At 46.3% G+C, this 20,818-nt stretch overlaps 1 protein-coding gene across 6 annotated transcripts in view; it reads right to left on the reverse strand.

The window, feature by feature from the left end:
• GATAD2A (GATA zinc finger domain containing 2A) overlaps positions 1-20,343 on the reverse strand; it is a 110,905-nt gene extending 90,562 nt beyond the window's left edge. For 2 of the 6 annotated variants that reach the window (XM_036281717.1, XM_036281712.1), the window contains exon 1: positions 20,206-20,342. The gene's annotated coding sequence lies outside the window, so the exon portion shown is untranslated. Of the gene's footprint in view, positions 1-2,128; positions 2,152-2,268; positions 2,318-20,205 lie in introns of those variants that run through there. The other 4 variants (XM_036281716.1, XM_036281718.1, XM_036281714.1 and 1 more) reach the window with 4 other exon arrangements.
• Between the last annotated feature and the right edge of the window lie 475 nt (positions 20,344-20,818).

Here is a 20,818-nt window from a genome sequence, read left to right on the forward strand (position 1 = left end):
TGTAGGATCTGCCAAATGATACTGCATTAATAGAGATGACTTGACATTTAAAAAAATGATGTCATCTGAGTGAAAATAAAAATGCATCCAAATCAGTAATACAGAAGCAATCCATTCTTTACACCACAACCAAGATGAGAAGCAGTCCTCTAAAAATCAGCTTCAAAATCTTAGGAGAGGAATAAGGGATGAAAGATAAAGGGTGGAGGAGTAAGTGAGATGAGAGTCTAGCAAATCACTCTCAAAATTCTCATTCTAAACTGCTCCCTTTAGAAAAGGGACAACTTTCCTGTGCTGGAAGCTGAGGATGTGAATGCAAAGAGGTGACTCTTTGGTTTGGCTCCTTAAAGGCCAGCTGGTAAGTCTGAGGACAAAGTATGGCTAAAATGGTGTCACCAAGTCATCCCACACCTCCAAGTAGGGGTGCACTGGAGCCTGAACAAGTAAATGACCTTGTTTTTTAGGAGCTCCCAGGAAATGCTTGCACTGGGTTTGCAAACAAAACATTTCTGGGCTCTGATGTCCCACAAAGCAAGTTCAAGCTCAGCTCTGTCTTTTGGCCACTGTAAAATGGGGACTATACTTCCCCTCATCAGATTGTTATGGGTACTGAAGATGTCCTGCACTGAGCATGGCATACAACAGGCACTCAAATCTGGGGACTAGTATGATCTATTAACCCTCCTCCACAGCTTGCTGCAGATCTAAAAGCTACTGATCTTACTGTATGGATCATACTAATATTGATCAGGTGCCAGCAAACATTATTTCCTCATGATCTAATTAAAAATAAAAAAAAAAGCCCTGGCCAGTTTGGCTCAGCGGTTAGAGCATCGGCCTGTGGTCCAGAGAGACCCAGGTTCGGTTCCGGCTAAGGGCACATACTTCGGTTGCAGTTTGTCCCCGGCCCTGGTTGGTCGTGCGGGTGGCAGCCACTCGATGTGTCTCTTCACGTCGATGTTTCTCTCTCTCTCTCCCTCCCACTCTATCTGTACAAAAAATGGAAAAATATCCTCGAGTGAGGATAAAAAAAAAAAACTTGCAGCCACTACCAGAAGAAAAACAGTAACAAGACAGAAGCAAATGCACAGAAGTCTGTCTGTCAGTCAGGTTCTCTGTGCTGCCACAACCAGAAGGTGTCACTGTGGGAAACAGACACACAAAACCAGAGACTTAACAAGCACTGTGAACTCCAACAAAACTTCAAGTAAAAAGGGGAGGAAGAGAGAAAATTAAAGGCTCAAGTGACTCACCCGGACTTTGAGCTAAAGAATCCAAAGCTCTTAAGATAAGGATGAACTACACACCTTGGGTCAGATACACAAAATCAAGCAGTCCCTGCAAAATTCCCAAGGCAGAGCAGGAATATGCACCCAAGAGTTGTCAGTTACCTAAGGAGGGATTCCCATTCATTTCTGGGTCACTGTGTGCGCACACACCAAGTGTCAGTCACACTCTAGGCTGAGGCCCTGCCCATCAGCCCTTCCTTGTTAAAGTGATCAATTCTGATTCTTGGCAATAATCCCTTTAAAAGGACAGCTGCTGCTGTCTAGTCACTGATGCAGACCCATTCCAGGTGGGAAAAAAGAACTCAATACAGCCACCGCCTAGAAGGAGAGGCAAATTTAAAGAACAGGCCCGGTAAATGGCTGGAGCAAAGAGAGGGGGGAAGGATCCTACAGCTCCCGGGGGTCAGGCAGGAAGGGCGAGAGCGGAGGAGGGGGAGGAGGGCTGGCCCTGCAGGCGTGGGCGCGCGGGGACTCTTATTCTGACACGGGATCCGCCACCGTCGCCGCCGCCGCCGCCACGGGGTCCAGCGCAGTGGCTGGGCCTGGCCTGCCCGGGACCCCCGCGGCCCACCTGGACCCTTGCCCCTCGCGTCCACGTGCCTCCCTCCTGCCACCCCAACCAACTCCACCAGTCCGGGCGCTCAGAAGCAGCGCCTCGCGCGGCCCAGCCTCTCCCTGGCCCTCGAGAAAACGCAGAAGGTACAGGGGCGACACCGCGATTTGCCCGGACCCCCACCCGGCCCCCACGTGCCTAGGCGACGACAGAGTGCGGAACTTTCCAGGACAGCGCGAGAAAGACGCTCCCGGAATACGAGCAGTAGAACTCACTCGCCCCTTACTTTTTCACGCTCACGCGGGGGTCCCTCACTACCCCAGACACTGTCGGGTCCGCGCCGCCCCCGTCGCTCCAGTCTCCATGCTGCGCCCCTACCCCGGGCCCCCAACCCCTGGCCTCCGCCAAGTTTGGTCCGGAACTTACCGGACCACGGGCCGGCCGGGCCCTAGGGCAGCGCGCAGGTTCGCGGGGCCGTGGGGCCGGAGGCGCCCGCGGGGCCGGGCGGCCGAGGGACCGGGGGCGCTGGGCCACGCGCTCTCGTTCCGCCTGTGGAGCCGCCCGGGCCCGCGGCGCACGCTCCGCCGGTCCGCCCGCCCTCCCGCGCCGCCGGCCAGATAATGCGCCCCTCGGCCGCACACATGGAGCCCGGCGCCGGCGTCACCGCCCGGGACATGCGCACCAGGTCAGCGCGCCCGGCCCGCGGCCCCCAAAACACCGGGGAGCTCTTAAAGGCGACGCCGCTCGCCCGCGCCCGGCTGGGCGGGGCTAAGCAACCAAGGCGGGGCCTGGTTTTTGAAAGGCGGGGCCAGAAGGCGGTGTAATGTTGGCCCCGCCTCCGGAAGCATCGACCTCGGAACCAAGCACCCGGCTAAGACTAGCTACGCCTGTCGGTTTCCCACGTGGGTCTTAGCTGGCTCCCAGAACAGGACCGTGGGGTCGCGGCTAGCTCACCCGCCGCAGAGCCGGCTGGCCGCGCCCAGGGCTGACTCACGACGCGCTCACTGCTGACCTCATTCCAGCTGAGCTGCGAGACCTGGAGCAACTCAGCTGTTTCTGAAAACCGAGGTCAGAATGCCTCCCCTACGGAGTCGTCTCACACAAGCTCCTCTCCTGGGAATCGGGAATGGACTAAACCATCACTTACCCAGCTCAGTGAAGAGAGTTCTACAAAGTAAGCTCCAGTCCCATCCAAGACAATTGGGGACGGCTGCACTCCCTCTCCACTTACCTACCAATGTGCCCCCAGTGCCTTTGGGACAAGATATTCCCCCCCCCCTCCAAGAAAGCAAATCTGCACCCTTCCCTCTCTAGTGACATGAAGAAAGCCTGAGAGTATGGCCTTTGGAGATATTAAACTACGTAAAGCAGAATATAATTTTAATAGGGAAAATAAAATATTACAAGAATCCTCTCAGTATCAAGACCAGGTTCTGAAGAATGGCCAAGAAACGGCCCTTTTCATGTCCTTTTTCTATGTTAAAACAAATAATTTATGATAAGACATCTAGGCTCCTGAATAGTGGCTTTTAGTTTTTTATAATACATCCTAATACATATACAATTGAAACAAAAGTTTCACCAACTAAACCTTTACCACTTGCAATGTATTTGGATATTTTTAAAAATATGTTTAGAACATTTTTATTTATTTTTTAAATACCTTTTTATTGACTTTTTAAAGAGAGAGGAAGGGAGAGAGAGACAGAAACACTGACATAAGAGAAACATCCATCGGCTACCTCCTGCACATCCCCCACGGGGATCAAGCCCCAAACCTGGGCTTGTGCCCTGGTGGGGAATCAAAACTAGACCTCTCAATCCACTGAGCCACACCAGCCAGACTATGACATTTTTAAAATTGATCTTTAGAGAGGGAGGAAGAGTGAGAGAGGGAAAAAAAAAAAAATCAACGTGAGAGACATCATCCAGATATATGAATTGGTTGCCTCCCCTACTTGCCCCGATGGAACCTTCAATCTAGGTATGTGCCCTGACCAGAAATCGAACCCCAGACCTTCTGGTGTATGGTAGGATGCTCAACCAACTGAGCTACACCGGGCCAGGGTGTACTCTGATATTTTCTATTTCATTTTTCAAAAGAGAATATAATTTCAACCCATGATTGCTCTTGACCTCAAACTTGAAATGCACTTAATGTAGAACAAGTTTTAAAAATAAAATTGTTGCCCAGCCGGTGTGCTTCAGAGATTGAGCATCAACCTATGCACCAAGAGGTCGCCGGTTTGATTCCCGATTAGGGCACATGCCCATGTTGTGGGCCAAATCCCCTGTGGAGGGCATGCAGGAGGCAGCCAGTTGATGTTCTCTCTCATCGATGTTTCTATCTCTCCTCCTTCTCTCTCTAAAATCAATAAAAGAAAATAAATAAAAATAAAATTGTATTTTTCTGCTATGTGCTCCCCACCACATTCAAAACAGCCCATCTTAATTTTGTATTGAGTTCCACACATAATTGGCAACTTTTTTTATATTATTGCTTTTAGAGAGAGAGAGAGGAAGGGAGGAGGGGAAGAGAGAGAGAAACATTGACTTGTTGTTCCACTTATTTATGCATTCATTGGTTGATTCTTGTATGTGCCCTGACCAGGGAATGAACCCACAACCTTGGTGTAAGAGATGACCAACTGACCTACCAGGCCAGAGCCATAATTGGCAACTTTTTTCCTTGATTCCACCACCCCACCCCCCAAATCTTCCAACTGCTTAATGCAACATCTGACACAACCTCCCCTGGGTCAAAAGAGAAGCATTCTTCCAACTTGTGTCTAAAAAATGACACAAAATACAAAGTGCTAACCCAAAATGCATTCCCTGACCCAGTGTTGTCGCAATTTGCTACAAAGCAATTCAAATGTTCAAATTCAAAAACCTAACAGTCTTGCCCTGGCTGGTTTTGGCTCAGAGGTTAGAGCTTCGGCCTGTGGACCAGAGAGTCCCCGGGTTCAGTTCTCACTAAGGGCACATACCCCAGTTGCAGTTTGTCCCCAGCTTCGGTTGGTGTTGTGCGGGTGGCAACCACTCGAAGTGTCTCTCTCAGGTCGATGTTTCTCTCTCTCTCTTCCCCTTTCTCTCCTTCCCACTCTGTCTGAAGATAAATGCAAAACAAAAAAACAAAACAAAATAACAAAAACCTAAGTCTTATACTCAAACAGGTGACTTGGTGGTATAGGAAATTCAGGAAGCTCCCTGATCCCATGTGCAAGGATAGGTTAAAATAAATATCCAGAATTTTTATTCTAATCCGGCAGCTGTACTTTGAGCACTGCTTTACAACAATTAATCAGAATATGTATATTAAAACAATACAAGCAAACTATTACCTCACTGCTCCTCACCTGGGTCTTGATTAATGCCAACTTAATTAACTACAAACAGCAAAGTGTGGTCAGGTGGGAGACCTGAGACTTGAGATGGATGTAGGGAATTCCAGAGTCTGAGCTAGAAAGTTCTGTGTGAGTCACCAAGGCGACAACCACCCTGTTTTAAAGAGGAAGGCATCAGCTGCGACATATTAATAATACACCCCTGTGGACTGAGGTGTGCACTGGTAACAGGTGGGCTGCTCCAGAGGGTAGTGTCAACTTCTCCAGCTGGGAAAGCAGAAGTGGGGGTGGGGTGAAATCGTTACAAGTTTATTTTTTTGACAGGAAGAGAGAACCAGGCGTGTAAATGAAAAAGACAGTGAATCCAAACCTGTTTGGGGTCCCGGATGCTCAAGCCAATGAATGCTGAGGCTGCTTGGAGTAAAGGCTGCGTCGGTGCCTACTACTGGACTAAACAACTAGTAGTTCAGCTGGATAATTATAAAATATGATGCAATCACCTTCAGATGCCATTCTAAGGCTGAAGAAACTCTGAGACAACTATGACTAGAACCATATTTTTCTCAAAGTTCTTCCTCTGTCCTAAGAACAAGGCAGTCAATTAATACTTACAGATACTAGTTAATGTAATAATTTTAAAACATTTATTTAGTTGAACAAAATTTTCCTCCAAATTCACTTTAAATTTCATAGCTTTCATAGATCAGATCCTTGCTAATAATAGCCTCCCCTTCCACCCTAACCACTACAAAAATATTCTAATTATCTTTCTAATATACTATTAGATAAACTTCTAAACACCATCTGAGCCTGTTCCTGCAAAAGAGGGACTAAAGAAAACAAATCTGGGCCAAAATCCAAGTTCTTGTCTTCTTTTATAGCAAAAATTTGTCAAACACTTCACATTTGTATGAAACTGAAAAGGAGTAGCATCACCTACTGTATGTTTAAGGTACTGTAATTTTTTATTTTAATGAGGAAATTTCTTTAAAGTTTCTGGTGGGCAAAATTTAAGATGTCTTGTGTGATCAACACTGATAGACAAGAACTGTCTAAGAGACCACTCATCCCAGGGGTTTAGCAGGATGAGGAGCCTGTAGGCACCAGCTCTAGAAGTTCACAGGCTGGTGGCACAGAAGGACATAGATGATTTCAATGTAGAAAAGGCATTCATAGGAAAAGACTGAGGAAGGGGTTACTTCTCAGCCTGAAGAAGGGTACAGAAAATCTTTGTAGATGTGCTATTTGAGCCAGCTTTAACAGAATCATCCAAGGCATCCAGAACAGCAGAGACAAAGGCCAGAGCTGGCTACAACTGGAGTGTGGGGGCTTTGGGGCAGAAAGGGCTGAAAAGAAATAGATTCATTATATTTTAAACTTTCAAGATGCTATTCTCTCTCAAAACAGAGAATAAACTCTCTACTACTTATTTAAATTCACAAGCTAAGCAGACCTACTTGTTTTCTAGAAGCTCTCTAAATAGTGTATACATTCAAAAGTGTACCAAGTTTTTATTTAAGTACCCTTATGAACAAGAACACTAACCACTTTCCATACTCTGCATTTTTAGTACTATATAAAGTCTGAAACTGTTTTCATTGAGTTTAGGGACAAGATAATCACAATCTCTAACAGAGCATTGTTTTTAAGTGTCTTATTTCACCCCAAATTCATGCTCACATGGTGAGATTACAAAGCAATTGGTTGGGAAAGGAAAAGAAAATATTCATTATGTGAATTTTATTCCCTTAGTACTTTGATATTTTTGGTACTTTTTTCAAGGACCAGAAAACAGTTAAAGGGATTATTACAGTGATGCTTCATGAAAAATATGATACCCTTGACACATAATGGCTACTACAACAAATGTCATTTTTTCTTTTTTTTCATCCTCACCCAAGGACATTTTCCCATTTTTTTGTTCAGATAGAGTGGGGGAGAGAGAGGAAGAGAGAGCGAGAGAAACATCGATGTGACATGGACATATCGAGTGGCTGTCTCCCACACGACCCAACCAGGACTGGAGACAAACTGCAACCGAGATATGTGCCCTTAGCGGGAACCAAACCTGGGTCTCTCTGGACTGCAGGCCAATGCTCTAATCACTGAGCAAACCAGCCAGGGCCAAATGTCATTTTTTCAAATCACAATATTCTTACACTAGATTAGCAGTTTATGGAAAACAGATCAGCACCCATCTGCCCCATCCCTGTCATGTATGCTGAAAAGTTCTCTGAAACACAGCTTTCTAGAGATGGGCCACTTTGTCAACATGTGTGTGCTTTGTTCTAACCACAATTCTGAACCATTTTGTGTCTGTGCAATATGAGGTTCAGGCTCCAACTGCAGTTAGTCTCTGGTGTGGCCCTGATGTCCCACTATTACAGGGTTTTGAGCACAAATGCTTCCCTAAAGGGTTAAATACAAACAGCTCAGAAGTATCCTCATGAACTATAAGTGTATCTCCCACTTTATCTTCATCTGCCTGTGTAACCAGTTGGCAAGGAATATCTTTTTTTGTTTATACATGGCTTACCAAAAAATTCCTACTTAAGTCTTTGAGAAGTTACTAAGTGAACCATGTTTTCTATTAAAAAACCAAAAGGGCCCTGGCCGGTTTGGCTCAGCGGTTAGAGCGTCGGCCTGTGGTCCCGAGAGACCCGGGTTCGGTTCCCGCTAAGGGCATGTACCTCGGTTGCAGTTTGTCCCCGGCTCTGGTCAGTCGTGCGGGTGGCAGCCACTCGATGTGTCCCTTCACGTCGATGTTTCTCTCTCTCTCTGTTCCTCTCTCCCCCTCCTACTCTACCTGAACAAAAAAATGGAAAAATGTCCTCGGGTGAGGATAAAAAAATAAAAAAAATAAAAAAATAAAAAAAACCAAAAGGGAGAAACAATCAGAAAACTACCACATTAAAGAAAGAAAAAAAAAAGGCTATATGACAGTTTTAAATCTAGAGATCAACCTATTCAAACCTGCTTAGTAAAGAGTGTTAGTCACATCAGTGGTCTGCTAATAAACATCCCTGATTTAGACATGAAGAAAAACATGGTGTGTTTTTTTAATCCTCACCTGAGGATATTTCTCCGTTTTATCTTCAGATTGGGAGGAAGGGAGGGAGAGAGAAAGATTCATCATTTGGTTGCCTCCCGCATGACCCTGACCAGTGCCAGAGACGGAACCCCAACCAAGGTACATCCCTTGACCAGAATCAAACCCACTATTCTTTGGTCCTTGGGCTAACTGCTGAGCCAAACCCACCAGGGTGAAAAATATGTTGTAAAAACTTGGTATCACCCGGCTGGTGTTGCTCAGTGGTTGAGCATCAACCCATGCACTAAGAGGTCACTGGTTCGATTCTTGGTCAGGGCACATGCCTAGGCTGTGGGCCAGGTCCCCAGTAGGGTGCATGTAGGAGGCAGCCAATCGATGTTCACTCTCATCAATGTTTCTCTCTCTCCCTCTCCCTTCCTCTCTCTCTAAAATCAATAAAGAAAACATAAATTAAAATAAAAACTTGGTATCTACACCCCACTCTCCTGTTGTTAAACAGCAAACATGGGAAGGAGGAAAAACATTTCTACCAAAGTTTTCCTGCCCTAACCAGTTTGGCTCAGCAGTTAGAGCATCAGCCCGCAGATCAGAGGGTCACAGGTTCGATTCCTGGTCAAGGGCACATACCTTGGTTGTGGGTTCAATCACCGGCCCTGGTTGGAGACAGGAGACAACCAAATCGATGTCTCTCTCACATCAATGTTTCTCTCCCTCCCTCCCTTCCTCCTCCTCTATCTGAAAAATCAATGGAGAAATACCCTCAGGTGAGGATTTTTTTTAAAAAGATTCGCCCTGGCCAGTTTGGCTCAGCAGTTAGAGCATCAGCCTGCGGACCAGAGAGTCCTGGGTTCAGTTCCCGCTGAGGGCAAGTACCTCAGTTGCAGTTTGTCCCCACCCCAGTTGGGGTCGTGCGGGTGGCAACCAGTCAATGTGTCTCTCTTATAATCGATGTTCCTTTCTTTTCTCCCCTCTCTCCCTCCCACTCTATCTGAGGATAAATGCAAAAATGTCCTCTGGTGCAGATAAAAAAAAAATTTTTTTTTTAAGTTTTCCTAATAGGATGGGTACTCTCCCTGGTGCCCAGCATTTCACTACAGAAAAATACAGATCTACCTAGTTTTCTCCTTCACAGCTTGATAACAAACACTTGGCCCTCTTTGAATGACCAAGGGCTGTGAGCTAGAGAGGTTCCTGGGTTGGCTGATTTTTCTCACTAAGTTACCTCTCAGTTCATTGTAGCTTTAAACTGGGTGTACAGTATTTGCCATAAGGACTTTCAGTGCCTCCTGAAGCATAATGGGGTAACTAGGAAAAAGACTCAAACCTATATTCTATGTGGCTGCTGTACGTGCTAGCAAAAGCCTCACCTTTAAGTGAGGATGACAAATGTAGTCAGGCCTACATTTTACCAACTCATGGTTTGGGAAGAATAATATCTTTATTTCCAATTCAAGTCAAAAGTCAACCTTCAATAGAGATACTCTGAGAGGTTAAATATAAAGTTTGAAGTTTTATAAATATAAATATAAAACCTAAGCCTTGAAAATGCCCTGCAAGTTAAAAAAGCTGTTAAGAATTAGCCCAGCCAGTGTGGCTCAGTGGTTGAGTATCGACCCATGCACCAAGATGTCGCTGGTTCGATTCCCAGTCAGAGCACATGCCCAGGTTGTGGGCTAGGTCCCCAATGGGGAGCATGCAGGAGGCGGCCAGTCAATGTTCTCTCTCATTGATGTTTCTGTCTCTCTCTCCCTCTCTCTTCTTCTCTCTCTAAAATCAACAAAGAAAAAAAATTTTTTTTTAATAATTTTAGACCATTATAATGATAATTCCCAAAAGAAAAAAATTCAGTAGTCCTCAATTATGTTTTCTTGAAGCTCCTTAAGAGATTAAACTCCATGTCGACTGTATACCATTACAAAGAAGTCTAAATGATCTGATTTCACTGGGCCATCATTGGTTTCTGATTAAAAGATGCCTATTGAGCCTGCCGGTGTGGCTCAGTGGTTGAACGTCAACCTGTACACCAAGAGGTTGCCAGTTCGATTCTGGGTCAGAGCACATGCCCAGGTTGCGGGCCTGATCCCCAGCACAGGGCATGCAGGAGGTGGCCAATCGATGTCTCTCTCATCAATATTTCTATCTTTCCCTACTTCTCCCTTCCTTTCTCTCTAAAATCAATAAAGAAAAAAAAAATTTTTAATCCCTACTGAGAGCTCAATTTAAATATGACTTCAATTTCCTTCTATGCACATTTTATAGGACTTCATACCCTTCAAGGTAACATTGGGCTTTACTTATCAAAGGTACCCAGTTCAAACTCTGACTTTTTTTTCTATCCTCACTCGAGGACAGTTTTTGCATTTATTTTTGCATATATCTTCAGATAGAGCGGAAGGGAGAGAGGGAGGAAGAGAGAGAGAGAGAGAGAGAAAGAGAGAGAGAAAGAGAGAGAGAAACATCGATGTGAGAGAGAAACATCGACTGGTTGCCACCCACACAACCCCAACTGGGGCCGGGGAAAAACTGCAACCAAGATACATACCCTTAGCGGGAACTGAACCCGGGACTCTCCAGTCTGTGGGCCGACATTCTTTTTTTTTTTTTTTCTTATCCTCACCCGAGGACATTTTTCCATTTTTTGTACAGATAGAGTGGGAGGGAGGGAGAGGGAGAGAGAGAGAGCGAAAGAGAGGGAGAGAGAGAGAGAGAAAGAGAGAGAGAGAGAGAGAGAGAAACATCGACACATCGAGTGGCTGCCACCCGCACGACCAACCAGGGCCGGGGACAAACTGCAACCGAGGTACATGCCCTTAGCGGGAACCGAACCCGGGTCTCTCGGGACCACAGGCCAACGCTCTAACCGCTGAGCCAAACCGGCCAGGGCTGTGGGCCGACATTCTAACTGCTGAGCCAAACCGGCCAGGGCTGACTTTTTTTTTTAATCCTCACCCGAGAACATTTTTCCATTTTCCATTTTCTGTTCAGATAGAGTGGGAGGGAGAGAGAGGAAGAGAGAGAGAGAGAGAGAGACATCAACGTGAAAGGGACACATCAAGTGGCTGCCTCCCACACGACCTCAACCGGGGCCTGGGACAAACTGCAACCAAGGTACGTGCCCTTAGCAGGAACCAAACCCGGGTCCCTCTGGACCGCAGGCCGACGCTCTAACCACTGAGCAAAACTGGCTAGGGCTGACTTTTATTTTTTAATTTCTCACCTGAGGATATTTTTCCATTTATCATCAGACAGAGTAAGAAAGAGGGAGAGAGAGAGACAGAGAGAAACATCAATGTGATAGAGCCACATCGACTGGTTGCCTCCTGTAAGACCCTACCAGGGCTGGGGACAAACTGCAACTGAGGTATGTGCCCTTGACAGGAATCAAACCCAAGACTCACCTGGTCCATGGGCCGACGCTTTAACTGCGGATCCAAACTGGCCAGGGCTGAACTCTAACTTTTGGATGAACATAACCTCCTCAGTTCAAGGGAACTCACCAGGTTGTTTTTCACCACCAGGTCCTTGCCTGTGCTCATGCTATCTCTCTCCCCAGAATGTCTAGCCACCTATTAAAAAGTAACTCTTGCCGTGGCCAGTTTGACTCAGCGGTTAGAGCGCCAGCCCGCAGACCAGAGAGACCCAGGTTTGGTTCCCGCTAAAGGCACAAACCTCGGTTGCCTTTGTCCCCCGCCCTAGTTGGGGTCGTGTGGGTAGCAACCAGTCAATGTGTCTCTCTCACATCGATGTTTCTCTCTCTTCCTCCCACTCTATCTGTAGTTAAATGCAATGTCCTCAGGTGAGGATAAAAAAAAAAAAGTAACTCTCTCCATCACCCCTTCCTTTGCTGACCCTCCAAATCGCCCCTCCTTCCCTGATCTAACTGCAGCATTTCGCTAAATTTGCCAGTTAATGTACCTCTCTTTTCTAGCACCCTGTGAGCTCCTATATCCAGCCATATGTCTGACCCTTAGCAAGTTAAATGAATATTTCCATCACCCTCAAAGTTGAGGCTTTTGCTAACACATAGGGCAGCCACATACAATATAGGTTTAAGTCTTTTTCCTAGTTACTCTGTAATGCTTCAGGAGGCACTGCAGCCCTGGCCAGTTTGGCTCAGCGGTTAGAGCGTCGGCCTGCGGTTCAGAGGAGGCACTGCAAATCTTTATGGCAAGTACTGTACACCCAGTGTAAGGCTACAATGAACTGAGGCAACTCACTGAGAAAAATCAGCCAACCCAGGAACCTCTCTAGCTTACAGCCCTTGGTCATGCACAGCAGCCTGCAGCCCGAGTGTGGACTGGTTTGCTCTTAGGCAGTAATAACTGCCATTGATAGCTGTCCAAACTTGGGTGCCAACCTTGAAAGAAACAGTCAGCCTTGACATGATTCTGTAACAACTCCTTTACAAGGCATCTACAATAGTCTAATTGCTTACTTCATGCTTACCATCCCTACCCCACAAATGAGGAGACCGAAGCTCAAAGATCTTAGGCCACTAGCTGTTGGGCCACTTTCCTGAGATCACAGAGCCAGTAAGTGTTGAAATCTGGATAGAGACCCAAGGCTTTCTGGCTCTAAAGCTTCTACAGCACACAGGGCCTCCCATGGTACTTTTACAAAGCAGCAAAGACAAATAACAGTAAACCATGTTTCAAGAGCACATTCTTGCAGAAGGACCTATCTCCTTCTGCTTCCTTAAATTCTATACACATCTCCAGAGCATCCCTCTACAAGCAAGCTCCTGCAGGGAACACTGACATTGTAATAGGAAATCATCCTGTTGGCCACCTTGCCAGAGTTCTGAATTTGTGAGTACATGAGCTGAGCCCCAGAACTTTCAAGTGCTCGCAACTCTGACAAATCAGCTTACCAAGGAAAAAGTGGTGTTTTCTATGCTCAAATTGGAGCCCAGCAACTCAGCCTGGAGTGCTAGGGAACAGGAAGTGAGGAGAGAGCAAGCATCCACTTCCCAAGGACAGCAGAGCCCAGAGGTAGGAACCTGGTCACATGCATAGTTACATTACTTATTCACGCCCACTTCCGCCCTGGGCCTTCCTCTTCACCTCCAGAGTCATTACTTCAGTGGAAGGAAAGAAAAAGAAGACAGACTAACCAAAAACTCTCCTTGAATACCCTCCTCCTCTCCCTTGGAGCCTGTGCCCCAAATGAGTATCCACCCCTCTCTGGCTCTCTTACCAATACACTTACTTAAGAAAAGCACCTGTAACATAACTGACCTATGTGGACTAACATCAAATCTGGCCACAACATAGGAAAGTCAAAACAGAGCTTCCTCAAACCCAGTGTAAAGGGAACCCTAGGATAGAAGGAACTCCATGCACCATGAACCTACCAATACACAATAAAGCAGTCTATCTATTTGAAATCTTACTTTTCCTATACCATAAATAACAGCCAAGCATTCCCTGAGTCTGAATTTTTTTTTTAAGATTGCAAACAAGGCAGGAAGGGCTTTTAGAGCTATTTATCTCTGCACAATATGCACTGCCATGAAGAAATGCCACAGGATTCCAAAACACACTGCCACCAACTTCAAGAAAAGCAAACCCGAAAATGCTCCTGGCTGTGACCATCCCAGTCTCTCTAGTTACTCCAAAATTACAGCCACAGTCATCCTGGATCAACCAGTGCCAACAGCCAACAATCGATTAGGAAAATGCCATAATTTCTACCTCCTTATAGAGGGAGGAAACAGAAGCAAGTGAGGAAACGGGAAGAGTAGTGAGGTTTCACTTCTAAACCTCCAAGAAACTCCACCCCAAGCTCCCAACATCCAGGGATATTCCCAAAGAGGCCTTACAATATTCTTTCATTTGTTCATTTACTTGTCTGCAACAGGGATATAAGCTCCTTGAGGTCCTACTGCATCTGTCCTACTCACTGCTAGACCCCCAGCACCCAGCATGGTATGCCTTGCTCATGGTAGGCCCACCAACGTTGCTGAATTATTTGCTGCCATAGGAAATTACATGAGCCAAAAGACTTAACACTTTCTATTTTTCGACCTAATTTTAAGTTGCATTTAAAAAAAAATAAACCCTACCTTATGGCTACATAGGAAAGCCTGCGATAAATAAAGCCCTTACTTGAGAGCTCAAATGTCCCTCATAGGACAGTTTGAAGGAATAAATATATATTAAACAAAGGCAGTCGGGCTGCAGAGAGAATAAAGCCAAGCTTAATACTAGAAATTAAAAATAACACCATCCAGCCCCGGCCAGTTTGGCTCAGCGGTTAGAGCATCAGCCTCTGGACCAAAGAGTCGCAGGTTAGATTCTGGTCAAGGGCACGAACCTCAAACCTTGGTTGTGGTTCAGTCCCAGCCCTGGTCAGGGTCCTGCAGGAGGCAACCAATCAATATGTTTCTCTCACATTGATGTTTCTCTTTCTCCTTCTCTCTCTCCTTCCCTTCCACTCTATCTAAAGATAAATGGAAAAATATCCTTGGGAGGATTTAAAAAAAAAAAAAAAAAATCCAGCCCTAGCTGGTTTGTCTCAGTGGTTAGAAAGAGCATCGGCCTGAGGACCAAAGAGTTTCAGATTTGATTCCGGTCAAGGGCATGTGCCTCAGTTGCGGCATGCAAGAGGCAACCAATCGATGTAATCTTACATCGATGTTTCTCTCTCTCTCTTTCTCTCTTTCTCTCTCTCCCTCTCTCCGAAAATCAATTGAAAAATATCCTCAGGTGAAGATTTTTTTAAAAAATAAAATAAAATAACACCATCCATTCATTTGAATGGAAAGACTTGATACAGTAGTTATTTCCCAGTTCCAAAAGAGGCAACTTCTTTCTTATCATCAAGATCCCACAGGGATTTAATGCCCCCAGTGCTGTCTCCAACAGGAAGGAAACCCTGACTTCCCTAGCTATTTCAGTTATATAAATCAACAGTTTATTGTTCAGTCTTAGAAGCTGGGCAATGTTGAGACCAACATGCCTTTTAGAGCTGCCCACCAATGGTTAACCGTGTTACACTACATCTAATAAATGTACCTAGATCAATATCATTTCTAATTATCCAAGGGTTTTTATTGTTGTAAGGATCTTTCAATTAAAAAAAAAAAGTTTAAAAACTTCCTGTTAGATAAGAGACTTGGTGGTGGCACCACCATCCACCAGAGTGAAGTCTGTGGCGCACAAGAAACACAGCATAATTTCAAAAAGGACAGTGATCCCTTTTAAAGTTGTTTACCTTGTTTTTTATATATTAAAAATAATAAATTTTGCTCCTTTCTTATAGAATGGAATAACTGTCCTTTAACTAATTAAGAGAAATTTAATATTGGTGGATAGCCCAGCTGGTATGACTCAGTGGTTGAGTGTCGACCCATGCACCAAGAGGTCGCCAGTTCAATTCCCAGTCAGGGCACATGCCCAGGTTGTGGGCCCAATCCCCAATGAGGGGCATACAGGAGGCAGCTAATCAATGTTCTCTCTCATCGATGTTTCTATCTCTCCCTCTCTCTTCCTCTCTCTCTAAAATCAATAAAAAAATAATAATAAACATAAAAATAAAAGATTGGTGGATATTTCTTGGCCTCGATAGTAAAGTCACTTTGTGTGTGTGTGTGTGTGTGTGTGTGTGTGTGAGAGAGAGAGAGAGAGAGAGAAAGAAAGAAAGTGAGGAAGTGGGGATATTTCAAGGAAGGAAAATACCCCTTTTCCTCAAACCTGAGAGAAGCCCAATGGGGACCTAGCTCAGATTTTCACCCATTATTTCCCCCTGGGTTTTAGCTATTAGGGGTATGTGCCATCTGTACCCACACTAGTAAGTGAAAAAGGCTGGGCCCAACTCACAGCCATGATTTTAGGCCTTTTACTAATTGCTAAGAAAGAATCTTCTCAAAAAAAAATTGTCCTGCCCACCCCAGAACTCACCCCAGAGGCAGAGTTAGCATCTCCACAGCTCTCTCTATCCTGGGAGCTCAAGGTGAATTCTGATCGCACTAAGCCACACACTGCCCTTCTCAATGTACTATTATTGTGTCGCATCAAATGACTTTGTACATCACTTTCCCAGTCTTTTGTCCCCAAATTTGATCTCTCACCCTAAAAGAACAGTTCTTATATCAAGGTGCTAATGTCTAAGAGACCACTCACCAGGTAACTGCTCAAGCTGTCCCAAAATATGGACATGATCCTTTAAGGTGATGGTTCTCCTACTACTTTTCCTCAATTCTTCAAGTTCATTATAATCTTCTATCTTTTCTATGGTCCAATTACAGTAATACATCTCCCTACTTGCCCTTAACTCACAAATTACCCCATTTTACAGAGGGAGAAGGCAAGACCAAGGCAAATATACATGTCTGCCACACAGCAAATCGACCTCATATCTGCTATCTAAACACATAAAAATTCTACAAGAGCCCTGGCCAGTTTGGCTCAGCGGTAGAGCATCAGCCCATGAACCAATGAGTCTTGGGTTCGATTCCAGCCAAGGGCATCTCGGTTGAGGTTCTTCCCCGGCCTTGGTTGGAGTCGTGAGGGAGGCAACCAAATCAATGTGTCCCTCACAGGTCAATGTTTCTCTCTCTCTCCCCCTTTCTCTCCCTCTCTCCCCCTCCCATTCTGTCTGAAGATAAAAAGAAAAATATCCTCAGGTGAGGATTAAAAAAAAAAATTCTACAAGACCCAGAGGGGCAGTGGGCTTTGCAAGAGAAATATCAACTTTGTTTCTCTTTGGGCACATTTAACCTTGGCAGAATGTCAAGTGTTTCCTGGACTGGGAGTATAGGAAATATACTCCCTAATCTCCTGAGCACAACAACCAATCTTTATTGCACACCAACCATGTGCAAGGCACTGTACTGTCCGCCCGTTCATTATTTCATATTCATTCATACCATTCATACACCTAGGAAGCACTTCCCATCTGTAAGCATCTTTACACATGTGACCCCTCAAATATTTAGTAACATGCTAATTTTGTGCCATAACTTGTCCAAGGCCACACAACTAGGAAGGACAAACCCAGAATCTGAATCAGGCCCTTCTGACTTCAAAGCTCCCCTTCCCTTTCTAACACCCTATCTTGCTGGTCTTGTGGGTTTAACTTAAAATAATAAATACGGCCTGGCTGGTATAGCTCAGTGGATTGAGCATCATCCCATGGACTGAGAGGTCCTGGTTTGATTCCCAGTCAGGGCACATGCCCAGGTTTCAGGTTTGATTTCCAGTAGGGGTGTGCAGGAGACAGCTGATCAATGTTTCTCTCTCACACAGATGTTTCAATCGCTCTCTCCCTTCCTCTCTCAAAAACCAATAAAAACATATTTAAATAAATAAATAAAATAATAAATACGTGTCAGCACTTCTCTGCCCTGTCTAAGGACACTCTAAACCCTGATCATCATCTTTCCCATCATCTTTCCCCTGCCATTCAGGGCAGTGCCTACAGCTGACCAGGAAGAGGCAATAGAAGAGCAACCAGGTCTGCAGCAGCTTCTTGCCTGGACTTGACTACCTCAGGAACAGAGGGCCCAGGAAACTCGCCAAACACTTCTCCACAGAAGAAAATAGCTCGAGTTGAAACTTGTGTCCACATGGTCCACCGACAGATTTAGAACTCAAATTATAGCCTCGGCAGGAGTCTTCACAAAGGACTCAAATTAAGCCAGACCCAGATAGAAATGAACAGGAGAGAGACAGCCTTAAGTCAAACTGTAAAGTGAATTGCAGTTATAGCAGAGTCAGAGGGTAGAACTCATTGAAATGCTAAACCTAACAGGAGTTCAGCCTATATTTCAAAATTCCACTTCAGGAACGTTCTTTCTACCTTTTTAGCCTGAAACTTGTGCATGGACACAAAGTGGTTACAAGTTACTCAGGTTTCAAATTGAGTTCATTCCTGTCCTTTGGACCATCTCTCAATGCCAGCATTCATCTACTTAGACTCCAGAGAGCTCTCTGCCGTTTGGCAAAACAGATAAAATTAGCCACTGGAGTGAACTTAGAATCTAAGGTGGGCCATTTAAAAAAAAGTACACAAGATTTGTAAAGCCACGTAAAAACTTCCTTTGGCCAGGCTGAAATCACCTAAAACTTAGAGAAATGAAGTCAAAACCCCTGTCCCTTGCCTCCCTTCCACCCTTCCTGGATCTAAGGTGACCCATTTCCTGCTTCTTGCCTCGCCTTTTAAACCAGAGAGGCCCACAAACTGAGAAGCCTCTAGAGATCAAGGGGTAAATAAGAGGGCCTAGGGAGAGAAAATGCCGCAGAAAGACATGAAGGAGCATTCCTCTGCCCCACTTTGTTGGGAGGGTGGGGGTGAGTTACACTGTGCAAAGGGAGGACTAAGGCATGGGACAGGAAGTGGATTAGTCCCACAGCTTGACAGTGTGATAATGGGCAAACAATGTTCCAGCCCTGTCCCTCCTGCCTTTATACTGGCCTGACAACACAGTAGTGGCCCCAAGGCTCAAAAACGGAGTAACCAAGGTGGTCATCTGGAAACAGCTCCTGCTCTCCCAAATCTAGCAGGTCTTAAAAGACAAGAAAATAGTGGTGTTTTGTTTTGTTTTTTGCCTCGCTGTATTCCGATTTCCCTTCCAGTCAAAATCTCTCAGGTCCCTGGAAGCTAAGGTAAAAGTTCTGAGAAGACGCCTAATCTGGCAAGAAAGAAGACTGAAGGGAAGGCACATTTCTCCTTTCAGAATGGAGGGGAGTGGGTGCCACAAACAGAAATAAGGGAATCTTAAAGTTCCAAGAAATTAGGGGAAAGTTTCTCCCTTAAAGACTCAGGAGGGAAAAGACAATAAAAAATAATAATAATGAAAAAACAAATAATTTTTTTTAAAAAAGAGAGAATCAGGAGGGAAACCTCAGGAAAGGGGACATGTCCTCAGGCAAATAGGAGGGGAACCCCTCGGAATGCAAAAGGACCCCTCAGAGAAGTGAAGAAATCTACCATGTTTCCCATCAGAAGAGAAGATATCTTAGAAAAGTGGAGTCACACTTCAGACACAGGAAGAGCCCATAGGAGTGAGACATCTCATACTAGGGGGAGAAGCCAGAGACCCCCTCCAAACATTGCAGCATCCATAGATTAGTAGGGAACCCAAAATAAATGGAAAATAATTTTGGAAACGTGAGGAACTTTTTCTCAGAAAACTAAGGATCCAGTCAGATGTATGGGCATTTCAGAGTAATGGAGGACCTCTGGAAAGTGAAGGTACTCATCAAAAAGCAGGGTGTCCCATCAAAAGTGGGGACAGCTCAGAAAAGTAGGAAACACCTCCAGGAAGGATTCTGACAGAAGCAGGAACACCTCAGATCAGTTGACGGATACTTGGTAGAAGGAAGTCACCCACACAAATGGGGACAGAAAAACAGGGGAAGCATCTCAGAAAAGTAGAGGAAAAGGCGACCTATGAAAACTGGGAGACACCTTAGAAACGTGGGACAACAGCTCAGAGAAGCTGGGATTTTCTCAGAGAATGTGGGCAGGAGGATCCATGGAGAAACAGGGAGGTGTCCTCTGAAAGGTGGGGGTCTACCAGAGAAGTGAGGTGGAGGGTCCCCTAGAAGCAAGTGTGTCTCCTGGGGGAAGCAGGATCTCTCAGGGAAGCGGAGGAGCCCTAGGGAGATAGGTGGTCCCAAAAGCGGGGGGGTTGACCTAAGAGAAGCAAGGTCCTTCAGAAAAGTGGACGGTCCATCACAGAAGGGGTCTCCCCTCAGAAAAATGGAAGTCTGACAGAGAGGCGGGATCCCACAGAAAAGTGGGGTCTCTCACAGACGTAGGGTCCCTCAGTGAAGGGGGATCCCTCACAGAGGCGGCGGTCTCCCACAAAAGTGGGGGATTCTCTCACAGAAGCGGGTCCCCACAGACAAGGGGGTCCACGCACTGGAGGCGGTCCCCTTGGAGAAGCGGAAGCCCCAGAGAAGCCCCGGGCACCGGAAGCCGGTGCCCCACCACCAGCGGCGCTGGCCCCTCACTCACCGAAGTTGCTCGGCGCCTCCACGGACAACTGCTGAGTCCCCGGCGACTTCGGGCGGCAGGGTTAGGTCCAGTCCGCTCGGGTCCTGTGGCGGCAACTCCCTCAGGTGGCGCCCGCGGTGGCGGCAGCGACAGAACGACGGACGGCGGACCGACCGACTGCGAGGACGGCGCGGGTGCGCGTGCGCGCGCCGGGGCGCTGACCCCGGGCGGGAGGAGCCGCAGTGTTGCGCTCGGAGCCGGGGCTCGGTCTCGCCGCTCTGTCTCACACTGAAATTGCCCGCTTTCCAGCCCGGCTTCCCCGGTTGCTAGGCAGATTTCGCCTCGCACACTTCCGGGTTGAAGCTCGTCTCGCCGAGTGGCGGCGCCGCAGGCCAATAAGATCCGGGCCAGACTCCTTGGATCCGCGCCCCACAGGGGGCGTGTCCAGTCTCACGATGGACAGCACCCGGTGGCCAATGAGCGCACGGGCCGGCTCGCTCTCGTGATTGCGCCGGCAGCCTGGGCGGGCATGAGGAGGTGGCATGGAGTAACTGACAAGTGGCCTACCAATGGTAAAGTGAAGCTGGCCTCCGGTCCAGTCAGAGCCCTGTGGGGATGGGACTTATACTTAGGG

Source organism: Molossus molossus, unplaced genomic scaffold (genome assembly GCF_014108415.1).
Source record: "Molossus molossus isolate mMolMol1 unplaced genomic scaffold, mMolMol1.p scaffold_m16_p_4, whole genome shotgun sequence".
Taxonomy (NCBI): Eukaryota; Metazoa; Chordata; class Mammalia; order Chiroptera; family Molossidae; genus Molossus; species Molossus molossus.